This window comes from Branchiostoma floridae, chromosome 14 (assembly GCF_000003815.2).
Source record: "Branchiostoma floridae strain S238N-H82 chromosome 14, Bfl_VNyyK, whole genome shotgun sequence".
NCBI classification, from domain to species: domain Eukaryota; kingdom Metazoa; phylum Chordata; class Leptocardii; order Amphioxiformes; family Branchiostomatidae; genus Branchiostoma; species Branchiostoma floridae.
In genome coordinates this window covers 3300604-3309080 of record NC_049992.1, presented here as the reverse complement: position 1 = coordinate 3309080, position 8477 = coordinate 3300604, and positions in this window count along the sequence as shown.

Below are 8477 nucleotides of genomic sequence, written 5' to 3'. Positions count from 1 at the left end.
CCCAAACCGTCCGAACAGATATCATTGGGCCACTCGAGGTAACCAGTTCCTTGGGGTCTGCGCTGGAATATGGATAAAAGACTTCCGAACTTGTTAAACTTGTAAATGGAGTGATACCAGTTCTCCAGAACGTAGACGTTGCCATCTTTGTCCACAGTTACTGAGTATGGCTTGGATATGTCGCCAAACATGCGCTCCAGAGTCCCATCTGGCCCAAACACCACCACTGCACAATTCTTATCCTTACTATAAGCTCTGCACTGATTCCATAACACGATGATGTTGTCTGATAATGTGTCTGCGACAATTGCTTTTTGGATCACCCTTATGGGATCCATGTTGAATCTGACGGAGACTTGACCGTCCTTGCTGTACTTAACAGCATGAGGTCGATCATCCTTCCCCCGCAATGGTTTCCATGCCGGCCACATCAGGATCCACATGTCGCCCGTACGGGCGATGCAAAGTGCGAGTGGGTCCCAGTCGCCGGTAGAGAAATGGCGGAGAAACCCACCCGTCATGTTAAAGACTTGTATACGTCTGTTCTCGTGGTCAGTGACGAACATCTCGTTGCTAGGAGACACGGCCAATGGTTTCCCCACCAGTTCCCTGCCAAACTTGCCCGGTTCTGTTCCCTCCCCGCCGAATGTGATTCTGTCATCTGACGTATCTGTAGACCAGAGGTAAAAATGTGTCATTAAGGTCACTAACTTGGGCAAGGTAGAAGTAGTGAGGTACTGAGTTTGAATCCCTGACAGGTCCCTATGCTGTGCCCTTAGGAATAGGCAAGGGAAAACACAAGTATATTTACTTCGCTTGACAGGTGAAAATGAGTACCAAGTTTTGTTTAGGGACGTTCCTCGGATAGAAAATTAATTAAAAACCCCGTGTTTAAGGAAAGCTACATTTCGGGCACGTTAAAGAACCCACCACACGTATCGAGAAGAGAAAAGAAGAGATCAATCCCGATGTGATTGGATCAAATGTCTATACATCTGCCTGACTATACAAACGGTGCCCTTCATTTCAAACATGATGTATTGCGCCGTAAGGCGGTCTACTGGGTGTACAATACAAACGTAAGATTTGAAAAAGTTCATTCATCAGGTGTTGACTTTGAATCTCATTTGGCACCAGAAGGTTTTCACTTACTCCATTTATTTATATTCATTTTCCTAAATCCAAATCATCATTTCCCCCTCTTACTAAGCAGTTCATGTACCTAAATAGGACATGTATGTACAATATGTACTAACCCCCAGTGCTGGAGATGACAGCACGCTCTGTATAGGGGAGAGGAGTTGACTCAAAGTCTTCGGTGGAGTTGACCAAGCCCAAGGGCTTATATGTCATTGGGCTGACCTAAAAGAGAAAAAGACACAAAGACAGGCGTTTTTGCTTGTGTCTGGGATCTTGTTGGCTGCTTTTAAAGAAGGATGGCATTTAAACTTCTATTATGTTGGTATCTTTCTATCTATCCATCTAATATACCTAGCTATGTCTATGTATTCATCTCTATGTATCCACTAGTCACCGCTTATCCCTCCATCTATTTGTCTCTGTCCATCTATCCATCATGCTAAGGTGATGTATATTGAGATAGAAAGTCTTCCTATCTATCATACTATCAACATATAGACATAGATACGCAGATCTAGATATACATAAATATATTCTACACGTGATATGAAAGTCACCTCAGTTATATCGGTCCCTGTGATGACAGCTGTCGTGTCTGAAAGTTTTGAAAAGTTGAGCGTGGTCCAGTTTCCGAAGTCTTGCACATTGTAGGACTGAAAAAGAACGTTAACGAGCAAAATTGTCCCGGTACATGAAAATTTTCTTACTCTTATAGTTCAAGAGTAAAGACAAATACAGTAAAATCAAACCTATCGAAAAGCCTGCAATGCAGAGCCAAGACACTGAAGACTTGAACCAATGGACAAAACTGCGACACAACAGAAATGACAATGGCTCATCTTTGCTGCCGAAATGTCGCAAGTGGCCTGTCGCGTAATTGGACAAACTGCGTGACGTTGAGAGAAACAATCTTTGGAAAATTGTCAGCTCGTGACATGTGACGTTAATTTTATTAATGTAGGACATTTGGCCTAGAACCCAAAGGTCCTGGGTTCGAGTCCTGTCATGCTATCGATCTTGTGTCCTTCTTTCTTTCGTTTTGAGGCTACCAACTTCAACTTGCTGAAGACCATTGTAGCCTATATACTCATTTTTCACTTGAGTAAAGTGAGGAAAGTCGTGTAAAGTGCCTTTCCCAAGGGCACAAGATCGGTGACACGGCGGGGTTCGAACTCAGGACCTTCTGGACCTGAGTCAAACGTGCTGCGGATTGCGCCACGCGGTCCCTGGGAAAGGTACTTTACACCATCCCCATCTAGGTGTGAAAATGGGTACCTGACTTTGTTTTGGAAGTGAGAGGCGGTGTATGGACAGGGTAGGGCTTAGTCAGTTTCAGTTCAGTTTATTTATTTATCCAGGAAAATACATCGCCTACTGGCGTTTTTCAATACCTCCTGGGGGGCCGGGAGACCCCAACATAAAATAACACAAAATCACAACAACTGAATCAAAATTGGAATCAAAGGTCAAACTTACATAACTAAACGTCAGGCGTCAACTATTTACAATGCAAATAACTCAAGATAACTCAACTTAATATAATAATGGTAATAATAATGACAATAATAACACATTCTGGCAGTGGATCAACTTAAAATCAAAGTAATGAAAAGTGGAATTTGCATATCAATGTGTCGCTGGTCGGGCAGTGTTTGTTACAAAGTTGATTTGTAAATGAAAAATAATAGTCAGAAGAGAACATAAATGTCAGTCTTAGCATCAAAACATAATACAGAAATCAAACAAAAGGATCCACTGTGATGTGACAGGTACTAAAGTTAAAATATATACAATCAGAATCCTTTAGTCCTGGTCATCCAATCGTTTAAACTGTGACAGTGTCCTCGCAGATCTTAATTGGGACGAGAGGGAGTTCCAGAGCACCGCCCCTGAGTATGAAAAAGCTATAGGCTTAGCCATCCAATACCGTGCCCTAGACACCGTGGATAACAACCCACTGCCCCCAAAGGGCTATGGAACAACCTTTTCATTTACAGTCAAACCTGTCTATAGCGGCCACTCGTGGGACTGGAGAAATATGGCCACTATAGACAGGTGGCCACTATAGAGAAAATGTTGATCAATTGACCATGAGCAAGCTACACATGATTTCAGTTCCCACTAATCTTTCTCACCAAATAACATTGTCTCGATCGGTAAATTCACCGACAAAGACTTGCACTTTAATGCTCAAGGCATGCATACCTTCTGCTACCGCCAAAATGACCCTGTGAGGAACTCCAAATCCTCGCAGACTACAATTTCAAACTCGGTGCAGGGTGACATAAGGCTGCAGTATGGTTGCAATAGGCAGTGTTTCTGTATCAACGGGACCGGAAATCGTGTGGTCGTGGCCGCGTTGGACAGGTGGCCGCTAAGCCTATTTCTTAATCATTACGAATCCAAGGGACCGACAAAAAGTGGCCACTATGTCCAGGTGGCTGCTATGTAAAGGTGACAGCTAATACAGGTTTGACTGTATCTTTTATTTGGAAATCAATTGTGTTAAAAATACAACAACAGCTGACACCTTACCGTTCGTATGTCTTTACTCTGGAGGGCTGCGACGTAGGCTGAAATAATCAAACCTGCCAGGACGATGGACACCACCAGGACAATATGCCAGCGGTAACGATAGACTGCAGAAAGGCATGTGAGGGATAAATTTAAATCACTGACTCAGAGTTTGTTCGCGCACTTGTAGTGCCTCGTGGCTTGTTCAGTATCATGGCAGAGTGGCAAGGTCCCAGAAGAACCCTAAATTGTTCTGCCGTTTACATAACGTTATATTAAAAACTAGAGTTCGGCGACCTCATACCTCCATGAAAATTTAGAGCTTTCGTAAATTTCATGCAATTGACCAATACATTAACATAATTTATGCATGGTGTTGTTCATCATTGACTAACGTACACATGTCACAATTATAAAATTCCCATCATTAATCATAAAGCGGTTTTAATTTTTACATAAATTATGCAAATAAGATTCCAATTACCATATTTGGTATCTGCTTATATTCCACCTATCGTAATTAACATGTGTTACATTTATCGAAGTCCAGTTATTGAAAACAATTGAATTATACAATTTCCTCATTGATTATGCAAATTAAGTCCTCATTTGCATAACATGCATATCATTATGAACATCTTTGCCCAAGCTACCTGCATGCCTAAAATGATGCCAATCCGTCGTTCCTTTCTGCAGTTATCCTCTTTCAAGTGTCTTGACAAAAATGCCCCTGCAGTTTCACAATTAAATGTTAGGGGGCTGAAACTTGCCCCAATTTGTTATGGCGCTAAAAGCTATCTACCACCTAAATGTCAAGACCATAGCATGTCTGAAACAAGAGATACATTGAAAAAACTGCTATTATAGAATGTTCTCATTAATTATACAAATGTACTCCTATTTTGCATAATTAGTATCTTATCGTGTACAACATTGTCTAAGGTACCTACATACCAAAAATCATGAAAATCCGTTGTTCCCTTCTTGAGTTATCCTCTTCAGAAGTTTTTGACAAAAATACCCCTGCTATCCCAAAACTAGACGCTAGGGGGCCCAAACTTATGTCATTTCTCTCTGAGCACAAGAGCTATCTAACACTCAAAAATCGTGACCATAGCATGTTCAGAACACCGAGATAGCAAAACCGGAAGTTGCGCTGCAGTACCAAGGGGAGCCGCTAGGGGGCCCTAAATCTAATCATTTCCAGCTTTCATCACACACTACCAACACACCAAGTATGAAACCAATCCACTCAGCCATTCTTGAGTTATCTTGTTTACACACACACAAACACACAGACACACAAACGCGGGGTAAAATATAACCTCCATGACATTTCATGGAGGTAACAATTCAAAACAGAGACTGAAAACAATTATTAAAGAGATATTTCTCTATACAATATTCGGTTTTATATTTTCTGTAAAATCTAAGCTTGCCAGTATCGGCAGACAGATTATAGAAGGAAGACGACCAATATTAATCAGTGTCTTATATACTAAAGGATTTCTAGACACAGACAACTAAGTCAACTTAGTGACGACAAAGAGTATCATTACCAACTTGTATTTTCTCTTACCTTTGCAGTTGGAAATGTACATATGTATGTACATATGTTATCCGATGTAATTTTAGTGTGTTTATTTCTATAATCTTTCTGTCATGTCCGTTATACGTGTATTGATGTATTTTTATGTGGAGGACCACAGGAAGAATAGCCGACAACAATGTTAAGCTAAATGTGAATCCAAATAAAGTCCTTACCGCCTGCAGCCTGTTGGTCAGCGCCTTTCCCGTACATGGGATTAGGACGAAGCGTGTTCTGTGGGTTAGGACGAGGTCTGTCCTGCGTGGTTGTATCAGCTCCTACACCCTCTGATGCTCGTTCGGGATCATCTGCTTCGTACGTCGGATTCGGACGAAGACTGTCAGGGGCACACCGAAGGTTTGATAGGCCAGAACTGTCCTTGGCACCCTCTGAAGGACTCGGCTGATTTTCGGATGAATGATGTCCTTGAGAGTCGGCCAAACGATATTGAAGTTCATTGTCATACGAGTATGTAACAGCGTATGGTTCCACGTCATCAAGGGAGTTCTCCTCTGTGGTGATCGTGTCAAGGTCATGTTCATGTCTCACAGAGCTTCCACTTGTGGCGATGTCTGGAGTACTGTCTCCATGCGTGACGTTGGGATCCTCCGTAGCTGCTCTGTCAATGAAGTTCTCATCTGTGGTGACAGTGTCAAGGTCAAGTTGGGATCTCCCAGAGCTTCCTCTGGTGACGACGTCTGGATTACTGCTTTCGTGTGTGACGCTGGGTTCTACTGGGGCCGCACTGTTTTTTGTGTACAGGACACCAAGTTTCGTCTTCAATAAGCAAGACTTTGTCCACTCTGGATCCCCATCGTTGGCCGAGTATGTCGCTGTGCTGTTTCGACATTGATGCTCGCCGTTTGTTGAATATGGCGACGTGTCGTATCGGCACGAATCCCAGTCGGCCATTGAATATGCCGTATTGTTGTCCTGTAAGATCAAACTGCACACAGGCTGCCCATTTTCTGCATCTGTTGAATAAATCAGAGTGACATCAAAGACCAGCAGCTCCCGTGAATAGTTTCATCATTGGTACATTGATTGATTCGGTACACAGCCTTCTTCTTGCAGAAGAATAAAGGAGGGTTGTGTACCGAAGAAGACTGTGTTCAAAAATACCTGCAGCTGTTTCAATTGCATTATTTTAAAACATAATATTCATTTTAGAATTTGATATGTATCTTTTTTGTCTTACAGTCCGTTAAGTTATACCCATTAGGGCTTACCACAAACTGAACCTAAGCGCCTAATAGTAGGCTGTTTTGGGATTCAATTCCCTTCTACAGTTTTTAGTTTATTTCTTTTATTAAACGTGCTTTGAATGATGCAATCTGTCTGCATTGTTATCAACTTTTTTTTTAAATTTGCTTCAAGACAGAGGGGGTCAATTTGGCACTGCACTCAAGTTAGTAACTTATTTTGACAGTGCCACATGCAAAGCCTGAGGTCACAAATGTTGAAAAGAGTAGGGAATTTGCCAATATTTCAGGTATTTTTGTATCCTGATATTTTTTTCTCACTGTAGTTTCTCACCTTGTTCGGGGCGTGGGTTTTGGAGCTCGGCCGTACCCTCTACCTGGGCCGACTGGTTAGCCAGGTCCTGGTCTTGCTTGAGGTAAGTGGAGGCGAGTGCAGTCTCGGTGTGAGTCGCAGCCGCGTCCGCAGCCTGTAGCCTTGCAGTAGCCCTGCAAATCAGCGCGTACTGACCGATGGTGAGGCCTAGCGCCTTCAGCATCTCAGGAGTGACGCACAGCAGGGCGTCCTTCTCGGCCAGGTCGTGCTCAACAAGTGCCCTGGTTGTGGTCGGTGTCAGCTTGGACGCAGTCGCCCAATCTTTAAAGTTAAACTCGGACATCGCGGAGGATTTTTGTTCAGTTTCCGTGCGATCCCGTCCTGGGTACCCGGCAATAAGCCTCTGCAACCTGCTAGTGATTAGGAGGTAATCGAGCGTTCTGTAACTTCCCTGGCGAGAAAAACAACTTCTAGACTAATTAGGGGATTTCGTGCTGACGTGGTGACTAAGAAAAAACTTGCATAATCATTTCACATTAACGACGAACAGTTTTTTCGGTCCCATTGCAGTCATGATGACGGGGTCTTTGCTTTCTTAGATTTTGTGAAACAGAGATGTAACCTCGAAAACTGTTATGCATTGCCTTCAACTTAGGGCACGGTCACATAGGTCGTGCGGTCGTCGTACGATTGCTATAACTTGGGTCGTTTTCTTGAACAGTCATGCATCTTTCCTTCAAAGTATAGCTGTCTTGCTACACAAAAGGCTGTCTTGGATTCTTTTTGGGTGATTGGTAGTTCTTTCACAGCCTACCCTAAAATTCTACCGCATCAAAAGCTCGCGACGATAGCACGACCTATGTCAACGTATCACCCCATGTGGGCTACAAACAACGATAACGATACAGTTTCATGGTGAAAATGATTATTTCCTCTTGCTGGTGTACACAATTAGCCTCTACCAGGCTTCGTGGATCGGTGGTCTAGCTGTAGAAATTGGACAAATAGAGTCTATAGTACGCTAAGGGAGTTAGCCGGCCAGAAGAGTACGTTTCCTCACCACGAGGATAATGATTCTACCGATCCACGGAGCCTGGTAGAGGCTAGTACACAATGACAAGGGGCTATGGACCAACATTGGTAGAGGCAAAATCAATTATTGCATATGCATGTAGTGGCAAAAGAGAACCTTAGTTTACAGGAATCGTGGGTCCAGCTGCCTATAGCTAGAATTCTGTGCAAAATCTGTGATGAGAAGAACAACTTACAGACTGATTAGGAGTGTTAGTGCTGACGTGTTGTGTAAGAAACTTTGCATATTTAGACATACATGTATCTTGCATCATTCGAAATACATGTGCGCGCAAGGCATCTCGGTCCCATTGCTGATATGATGATGGAGGTTTTATTAGAAAATTTGTGGAACAGAGTCAGAGATCAAACCTAGTTATCCAATTTCAACATAGAAAATTTTTATGCAACACCAATCAACAACACATTTTCAGTTAGCAACATTGCCATACTCTATGTAGCAATATGTTTAAAAAAATCTTTAAAATCATTTTCAGTTAGCAACATTGCCATACTCTATGTGGCAATATGTTTTTAAAAAATCTGTAAAATATATACCAGCAACACAAAATTCGCCGTGGTAAGGCCAAACTAAGTTAATTTTATGGATGACATCCGAGTGGGCATTGATTTTCTCCTATTCTAAAAA